Genomic DNA, 9776 nt, shown 5'->3' on the forward strand with positions numbered 1-9776 from the left:
CCCAGGACCCTGGGATGATGACCTGGGCCGAAGGCAGATGCTTAACTGACTGAGCCACCCAGGCGCCCCTGGAGTTTGCTTTCTGAAGCCTCTCATAGATGATGGCATACTGACTGCTTCCCTGCCCACTCCCACCTGAAGTGGCCCCTCCCTTCAAAGCAGGCCCCCTGAGGGGGACTGAGGCCAGGCATGCCACCTATGATCAAACCCTGTGGGCTCTGCATTCTGGGAACTGTTTTCCAGTGTGGTGCTGCAGATTTCTTTTTTTCTGAACTATCCTTAATGGTGACAAAACCTTGTTCTTTGAATGTTAATTGATTTTTGGAAACAGCCCAGCTTCATTTGGGGAAATCTAGGGAAAGAGGGAATCAAATCTAGGCAAGCTGAGTGATAATGGTTTTAGTATTTAAAAAACCCCAAAAAACAAAAAAACCAAGGTTTGCCTACAAAGTAGTAACACAATTTGCGTATTGTTTATTTTAAAATGACAGTGAAGGTTGTCCTCAAGAGGAGACCAAAAATGTTTTCAGCATCTGCTGGGATAAGCATAGAGCCCAAGGAAGCAGCTACAAGGAAGTCCCCCATTTCTCTGTTCAGTTTGGGAGGGTTGTGGGTTGCTTGTGTGTCTGCAGCATCATAGGAGACCCAGGGCACTCTCTGTGACTGCACACCCACTCCTGTTCCTTGTGGGAAAGGAGGGTGGGCTAATTTGGGGCTATTGCCAAGTCCCCTGCTAGCCTGAATTCAGATGTTGCTGGGGAGGGAGATCAAATAATGAGAGGATCTGCATTAGGAAGGACCGCCTGATGTGGAGAGAGCTCACTCTGAGCCAGTGGACCTGCCTGAAACCACAGGCAAAAAGAGCTTGGGAAGAGTGGGAATAGGACAATGTGTTCCTTGTGTAATTCAAATGGCCTTTGTAAAGTTGTTTTAAAGAGCTGTTCTTTGAAAGAGTTGAGGATGTTAGAGCTGGGGTCTGGGTTATAAGCGGCCCTCTGGGGACAGTCTGGCTCCCAAGGACTCAGGCTCTTTTTCGGAACAGGGACTGAAGACACTGGGGACATCGAGATGGCTGCTGGAGAGAGCTCTTGCCCAAAGCTGTGAACAGCCAGCAGGTTTCTCCTTTGTGGCTGGGGTCCTCGATGATGAACTGGTACAGTGGACATTCTAAATACATCTGTCTAATTGCTGAGCTCAGAGTCAGCAAGGGGCCTCATCTGGGGAAGGGAGAGAACTGATGCAAACTGAGCATCTACTGTATACCAGGCATTTATATACATCATCTCATGTAAGATGGACATTATGATCCCCATTTTATAGATGAGAAAACAGAGGCACATGTAATGAAGCCACTTCCTCTGATCTCCTCATTGCCTTCTCTCTCCTCATTGCACACTTGTTCAATCTTTGCACTCTGCACATTGCATTATGATTATTTGCCCACTCCTAGAGATTCTAAGGGAATTGCAGGGTGAAGAATCCCAAGTCTGGCCTGCCCAAGTTCGTCCTCGTCAACTGGACAGGTGAGGGTGTAAATGATGTGCGGAAGTGAGGGTGCACCAACCATGTCAGTGTTATGGCTAGCTTTCTGAAGGGGGCCTGTGTGACTGTCAGTGCAAGGACCAAGGAGCACATGGAGCCTGAGTGTATCATGCAAAAGGTGGCCAGGGCCTCAGGTGCCAACTGTGCCTTCCACAGGGAGAGCAGCCATTTCCAGGATGTGGAAATGGGCCATTTCCAGGCCCCAGTGGGCTCTGTGTACCAGAAGACCAATGCCATATCTGAGATCAGAAGGGTTGGCAGACACAGCTCCTGGGCCATAGCAGAGAAGGAGGCGGAGAATCGCAGGCTGGAGGGGAAGCGGTGGGCAGAGGAGAGTGGCAGCACTAGAGCAGGGGCACGGGGGCAGGGGTGGGCAGGAGCTGCAAGAGGTCTCCTGCCTGGAGTAGTGCGATCGGGAGGGGCGGGGCGGTGAGGCTGGACCCCAGAGGAAGTGTGAGCAGCCTGAAGCGGTTTCAAGGAACACAGAGGAGTGGGAGCCTGTCTGTCAGCAGCCAATACATGCACGGGAGATTTTCAAGCAGAAGGAGGGGGCCGTGTCCACCACATCTGTCTCTAGCCCAGCCAGGCACACCGAGGGGTCCCTTCCTGCAGAAGCAGCCCACCCAGCCAGAGACCCGCCTCCGCAGAGTGCCGCCCCAAGCGTCCTCAAGGCCCAGGGCAGCTCTCCGTTAGGAGCCAGCGCCCAGCACTCTGCTGTGTGTGGCACAGACGCAAGAGGAGGCCCCCAGAGCAGGAGACTCTCTGAGGGGGCCCTGATACTGCAGTAGTGAGCTGCTGGTGGTGACCTGTGGCCCACTACCCGCAGCCGAGTGGGGAAAGGCTCCATGCCTGGGCTCTATACCACTACCGAGATCTCCTTCCAGCCTGAGAACCTCGTCACTGGCCCTGAGGTCATCGATGACGGCTGGTGGCATGGCTAGGGGCCCGATAGCCACTTTGGCATGTTTCCTGCCAACTCTGTGGAGCTCACCGAGTGAGGACTCTCCACTGCTGCCTGCACTGAGGCCACCCCTCCCTTCCCTCCCCAGACGTGCTTTCCTTACTGCTGGGAGAGGTGGTGTGCATGGCGTGAGAGCCATATGGCACTCCTCCAGGAATGGGACCCCCCCAGAGAAGACAAGCCCTTGAGCTCCCTCAGCCCTGGGTGGCTCAGCCTCTGTCACCGTAAATGCAGGGATACCCTGGTGATTCCTAAACATGCTTCTGGAAGCTCTCAGGCCCTCCCAACCAGCCTGGCCTTTGACCCCAGCAGAGGACACTGAGCCAAGCCCTGCCCATGGCGAGCCCCTCAGTGACCTCTGCCTGAGGAGAATGGCACTGCCAAGCTGGGTGGTCTGAGCAGGGCCATTTGCCTTTTCTTTCTTTTCCTCTTGGCTCTAAAGGGTGTTGGCTATGGCTGTTAGTGACCCTTGGGAACAGTGAACTTAGCCAAGTTTATGACTGAAGTCAGAGTGGGTCACGATAGTTTGGGCAGCAGTAGATCATCTTTCTGGATCCTGTTCTGTGCTCCTGGTTCTCTGTCCCTCTGCCTGGGATGTGGACTACGGGCACTGGGAACAGGGATGACCAAGCCCCCATCTGAGTATATGAAGGAAGGCATAAAAACATCAGCAAACAGTTGTCCTTCCATGTGGCAAGCCCTCCTCTGCTGGCCCTGATGTGGGCTCTCAGCTGATTCTGGTTCAGGAAAAGTAACCAGAGCAGTCTACACCTGCTGTCCTGCACTATTTCTATCCCAACCCACCTGTGTCTGCTTTCTGAGCGAGACGTGCCCTACATGGGCCCTACTTGTGATCCGCCCTGTCATGCCTGAATGGCCCCAGGTAGAAACAAACCCCTTTCCTGGGTGTCTCCGGGGAGCGTATGCATGCATGCATCCTCGGACCTTGGGCCAAACATTAGCCACCTGGAAGAGGCGTAAGCGTTAAGATGTGGAAGAAAAGAAGGAAGGAAAAAAAGAAAGAAAAAAAAGAAGGGAGGTCAGAGCAGCCCTAGCCAGAGTGTAATTTCCCAGGCATCTCTTAGTGGCCCCAGCAGGCTGGCATCTTAGGGTTCACAGGGCCTGTCGTTCCAGAAGTCCCCTCCCATAGTTCAGGCTGCTTGTACCCTTCTAGTCTTCTCTCTGCCTCCCTGCCCATCTCTGGGACCAGTGGGAGCTGAGCATTCAATCAGAACTGCAAAGTCCTCTCTCCCTGCTGGATTGTCCCTTAGACAGTGACTTAGCTGGTCAGGAGGGACCCCCTCACTCCGCCCGCCCTGTCAAAGCCATTCATGGCTCCCTTAACTTTGAAGTCTGCCAGATCTGACTAAAAGAGGAGGGGGAGGTGTCTGTGCTCTACTCCTCAGGGGTATCACCCAAGTGTATTTATACCAAAAGGGAGTGTTCCGTTGCCTTGGCAACTTTCTCGCATGGGTTCTGGTGCTCAGAATATCTGACGAGTCTCAGAGTTTCACGCTCAATGGGCAGAGGTGGAGGAGCAGATGAAAGGGTATATCTCAATGATCCGGGCCAGGGCCAAAGAGGAAAAGGGTGGCTAAGATAGCTTATATAAGAAACTGTGGAGGTCACAGAGAATTCCTGCAGTTCTTCCCTGTCCGCCCTCTCTCCTTCCACCTTTCCCCATGTAGTCACATCTTCCCTTCTGTGATGCTTCTGGGGCCTCATGGTTCTATATCACTCAGTCACCAGCATGAACGGGGGTGGGGAGGGGTCCGCATGGGCAGAGTGAACACTAGGGGTTCCCTGCTGGGTGCTGAAAGAAGTGGTGGATACAGAGGGAGGAAGAGTCAGGGACTGATGTGTGGCTCTTCATCATGGCCTCTCTCCCTAGAGAGCTCCCCATTTGTTGGGGGAGAGCATGGCATCCCTGCCATGGCACCTCTGCTGGAAGGAAAGGGAAGGTGATGGGGTGAGGGGGCCCAAAGGTTAGGAGGGCTGTGTTCTCTGGTTTTGTTCATCTATGTCTGTATCATGTACCTACAATACAGACGTAGGATGGCAGAACGAGTTCGTTGCAAAGATAGTTGGTGCATCTCAGGCCAGGGCAGGGTCAGGGAAGATGCTAGAGGGCCTGCAGCAGGAGGGGCTGGAGAAGCTGGCCCCGAGGAGGAGAGTCCCTGTGTGGCAGAGAAGCCCTCTCCTCTTGGCTTCCATCCATGGGACCTTTTCCTGTGGTGATGCAGTCCTCTTTGAAAATTCCTCCTTGGTTACAGGAGGACCAGAGTAATGAGGAAGCAGAGGGCCCTGAGGTTTGCAGCACTCCTTTTCAGTTGGTCTCTGGAGAAAATATGCTGAATGGTTGCTTGTGTGTCAAAGTCCAGGTGTTGGTGTTGAGTAAGTGGGTCTTCCTCAGAAACCCAACCAAGCGCTGGGCCTTCTCTGTCTTCCTATGGCATAATCCTCTTGAGCCATACTTTGGCGAGCATTTTAATGCATTAACTGCCTCTATTACATCTGTAACTTATTATGTACTGGCCATGTGCTAGGCTGTGTGGAAGAGACTCTTTAGAACTAGTCCTTCCTACCTTGCTGAGAACTGCTGGACAGTGGTCCCTCTGCCTTGTTAGGGACAAGGGGGTAAGTACACAGAGGAGCAAGGCAGAGTTTGGGTTGCAGTTAGAAGGAAAATGAGAATGGTTACACCAGGGTGCCTGGGCTTCCCTCCACAGGGGTTTCCAGGAAGGTGTGGGCATTGGCCTTTAATCTGCTGAGGATGGAGGTAGAACCCTGGCGTCTGGATATTAGGAGATCATGGGTCATCTTTGAAGGAACAGTTTCAGGAGATGGGTGGCGAAGAAAGCAGAGCTGAGAATTTCTGTATTATCTGGAAGTGCTTCGTGGCTCCCACCTAAGTCTCTCCTGGTGCACTTTGATCCCTTTTATTTTGGTTCTATGGGCAGTGGAGATGGCTTTTTCCATGGTGTTTTGCAATGCCCTTCTGGTAGTGGGAAGTGCAGGGAGGTACTGCCTTGCTGACTCTCATATTACACTCCAGGGTCCCACATTGTCACCTGGTAAGTCCAGCCAGCAGGTTGTCTGTTTTAGGACCCCTCTCATTCAGATTCCCGTTGAACCTATGACCTTGCTCTTTCAGGCCCCTTTGCCCTCTAGTGTCTGACTCACTTCAACGTCTCCAAATAGGATCCATGATTTCAGCTCCAAAATGACCCCCTCCTCCGCTCCAAAGCATCAAAACTCTTGCCCAGGCAGCTGATAAGTTAATGTACATTTTTAACTTACGATTGACTGGTAACAGCTCCATGGGCTTTCCTCAGGGGAGAGTTTGATATTTAAGAGAAGCATGTTAAACTAAAGAAGTAGACCTCTAATGGTAGAATTTCAACTGTCATTGACAATCAGGCAGAGTTGATATTTTGGGAGCCCTGGGCTGCATTTACAGAAGAGCAGTTATAGCTCCCCCCCGCCCCAGCTGTATGTCTGTCAGACTTTATCATGAGGATGCAATTCAGTTTGTGGTGCCCCAAACCCAGCTTCGGGGGAAACATGATCAACATTTGCCTAGTAGAAGGGGAAACTGACATTTTTTGTGCTGTCCCAGAGCATATAATTAGGCCTTCTGAGTAGATATCAATGGAAAAACTGTATCATTGAGAACTGATAGGAATGCAAAGGCCTGCTCTCAGGTGGGGGTGAAGGGAACTAACATTTAACTGATGCCGTCTGTATGCCCTACACTATGCCAAGTACCTGACACCAAGACGCTTGTCTTACTTTTCTGACAGGTTGGACAACCTGCCCATGCACACTCAGGTGCAACAACTGTCATTCATGCCCAGATCTTTCTGACTTCAAAGTCTTATCCCGTGTTTCTCTACCAAGATGCTGGGCAAGGCCCTCTGTGATCTTCTGTCCCTGGCAAGGCTGGTGATCCCTTACTAGAGACAAAAAGAATTCCTGCTTAGAGAGGGAAGTGTACTAGATTCTTCTGGGCCTGACCCTGTTTGAGAGCTTCTCTTGCTCTATTGATGGGAATAATTAAATGTTGGCTCAGGGTTTCTGTTTCCATTCTCCTTGTGACTTCTCTTACCAGGACATACAGTTCCTAACTCACAGAGCAGCTGACTTGCCTTCCCTGGGGGCTTAAGGAGCAGTGGAGGGCAGTCTCACCCTGGGTGATGGGTAACGCCTCTGGCCCTCCCCCAGCCTCAGGTTTCCTTTTCCTGAGTTTGTGATTCATGATTTTTTCACTTGAATATCCTAGAGACAGCTTAGGCAGAATGTCTAATAGGAAGCTGATCAACCTCATCATCACCCTTCCCCCAAATTTTATTTTTTGCTGGCCTTCTCTAGTTCTGAACATGGGACTCTCACTCTCTTGGCTTGAAGTTAATTTTGATTCCCCCTTCTCCTGTTCCCCAATCACTAGGACTTTTCTGTTCATCCTTGAAATATCCAGGAGACTAGTCCTTCCTTGCCATCCTCAGTGACACTGCCTAGTTGGGACCCTTGTCATCCCATGCCTATTAGTCCCTTCCCTGATTCTCTGAGCACTGCTGTCTTCCTTTCATTAAACTCCCTGTTGACCATTTCTTTCCCCTGCCCAAGCATGGCCAGTGGTTTCTCATAGCCTTCTGGTGAAGGATTGGACCCTTCACTCCCTCAGCGGAGGCCCTATTGTCTCACCCAACCCAACTGGTCTAATGTTTCCCACCAGCTCCTTCTTCTAAGTGAAGTGGATTCCACAGAGCATGTTTCCTGCTTTTTCTATGGATGAGATTTTCCTGTCCCATAGGTCCTCACCTGTCTCCCCTCTCCCCGCCCACCCTCCCCCTGAATCCTTCAAAGCCTACCTCCAGTCCCCTTCCTGCACAGAATCCCCAGCGCCCACCCAGATCTTCCCCCATTTAAACTGTGCTATGATTTATTTTTATATGCCTACTTTGGCAATTTTTGTAACATTTCACTAATTGTTAATTTTTGCATTTTACCGCCCTGGTTGCAAATTAATTCAGGGCAAGGACTGTTTAATATACTGTTTTCTTTTCCATAGCATTTAGCACAATGCAGGGTGTTGCTAAATGCAGGGGCTGCCGGGTTCTACTTTCTACTCATCAAATCTTCCTCATACTCACAGCCCCTGTCCTCATCCCTAGGAACCGCCCCTTGTTAATCCTGGCCGTTTTTCAGCCTGCCAGTGTCTTTGCCCCTGTTGCTTCCTGCAGTCCTTCTCCTGCCCCATTCTGATGCCAGCCTTACCATCTTGGAGAAGCAGTGCGATCCAGGCAAAGTGCACATGCCACGGAGCCAGGTGGGTCTGGGTTTGAATCTTGCATCTGCTATTCCTAGCTGTGTGGGCTGACTAAGTTGCTTAACCTCCTTGTGGGGTGACTAAGTTACTTAAGCCTCCTTGAGGTTTCTTCAACTCTGAATACGGGGAAACGATTCTTTATGGTCAGGTAAGCGTGCACAATAGGCCCTCAATAAAAATTAGACTCCCTTCCCCACTGCATCTTCAATTCCTCCCTCTTCCATATGGCGCTTCCTGAGTATTCCATTTGATACTCAATTCTGCTTTCTCTGCAGTCCTTTTGCATTTATAGTATCAGGGACTCAGCCATATCGGAACTGCTCATTTTAGAGATCCAGAGACTGAGGCCCAAATAGCCTTGCTGCAGGCTGCGCAGAGCCCATGGACAGCCAAGCCAGGTCTCACACTCAGGCCTGAGTCCCCGCAGGTGTCTGTCAGCACCATGCTATCCTCTGCATGCCCTGACCCAACAGTATGAGCCCTCCGTCAGCCCCACAACATCCTGCACCTTGCAGAAGGAACAGGGAGGAGGTGTTTAATAAATACTTGTTGATGCTCTGTTTATGCATGTGCGTCTTACTCTCCTGGTGGACGTGTGTTCCCCCAGGCGGAAAGCACGCTGGGCTTTGTGCTGTTCTTTGTATTCGGTACAGACCTGGATTTAATATTGGTAGGTTAACTTCAGGCCCAAGAACAAGGGTTTTTGCAGCTGGGCAGGAGGCCTCTCTCTGTGGTTCCTGGGGCTGTCCCCACAATATTCTGGCTGCCTCTGGTGAGCATGATTCTGTGCAGTGTCCAGTTGTGAGCTGCTCCAGGGGAGAAGCCTGTGTGTGCAGGGTGGTGCTCACTGTGCACCACTTTGCCTCCCATTTGGTACTCCTGGGCCGCCTCCTCCCCCACCCACTCCCTCCCTGAGCCACGCTGCTTCTGCGCCTGCTCTGGCTAGGAATACATCCTCCTGGTTGCATAGCAACGTGTTTGGTTTCCTTTACTTCTCCTTCTCCTCCTCCCACAAAACTGCCTGAGCTCTAAATTTAAGGTAGTGTGTCAGGAGATGCCACTACCCCACAAATGCCTCTGAACCCCAGCATTGTTCCCCCTATAGCTACCAGCTTTGTGAGGGCAGAAGCTGAACACTTTGTTCACTATCCCCAACACCTAGTATACTTCTTGGCATATAGTAGGTGTTCAGTAAATATCTGTTGGTTGATGAGTGAATGAATCATTTTCTCAGAATCCCTATGGTTGAGAGGTGCTTCTTGGACTGGGAAATGTTATTACTGACTCTGGGATGGTCTATAATTGACCACTCCTGGCTGGATGCCTTCCTCTTTTTCTCCAGCCACCTAAGAAATGGGTGGAGGAAAAGAAGGCACATATTTTTTCATATTCCATTGGCATGTGGATGGCGACTATGTTTTCCTCTTTCTTTTCTGGAAGCTGGTGGTTCAGTCGATCCGCATGATTTATGGAGCCCAGTGAGATACCAGTGTAATGGGGCTTTATGATTCCTGCCTTGGGGAAGCTTATGGTCTGAGGGGCTGGGGATAGATTGACTCTTTCTGGTGACAGGAGTGTGAGGCTTTCTTTCAGAGGTAAGCTTTGAAGTCACAAAGTACTAGGTTTGAATCCCAGCTCTGCTAATTGCAACTTGTGTGACCGTGGGTGGGTCGCTTAACTTAGCTCATGGATTGTAAGATTTATATGAGAAAAACCATGAATAGAATCTAACAGACTGTCAGGAAACAGGGGTGCCTATATTAGTGCAAATTTTCTTTTCCCCTTTTAGTGAGAAGACAGAAATAACCCAGAAAATGCCTGTCAGTGCTAGTGATGGGATGCCATCAATATGCAGGCCTACAGAGAAGGGGGAACCCGGGAAGTATCTGCTTTTTGGGGCTAGAGAGAGGGCTCTCCCTGGAGCTGATGTATTTCCTTTTTATC

At 50.8% G+C, this 9776-nt stretch overlaps 1 pseudogene; it reads left to right on the plus strand.

The window, feature by feature from the left end:
• Positions 1–1471: 1471 nt before the first annotated feature.
• Positions 1472–2540, plus strand: LOC110582583 (annotated as a pseudogene).
• The last annotated feature ends 7236 nt before the right edge of the window (positions 2541–9776 follow it).

Source organism: Neomonachus schauinslandi, chromosome 1 (assembly GCF_002201575.2).
Source record: "Neomonachus schauinslandi chromosome 1, ASM220157v2, whole genome shotgun sequence".
In the NCBI taxonomy this organism is placed as follows: domain Eukaryota; kingdom Metazoa; phylum Chordata; class Mammalia; order Carnivora; family Phocidae; genus Neomonachus; species Neomonachus schauinslandi.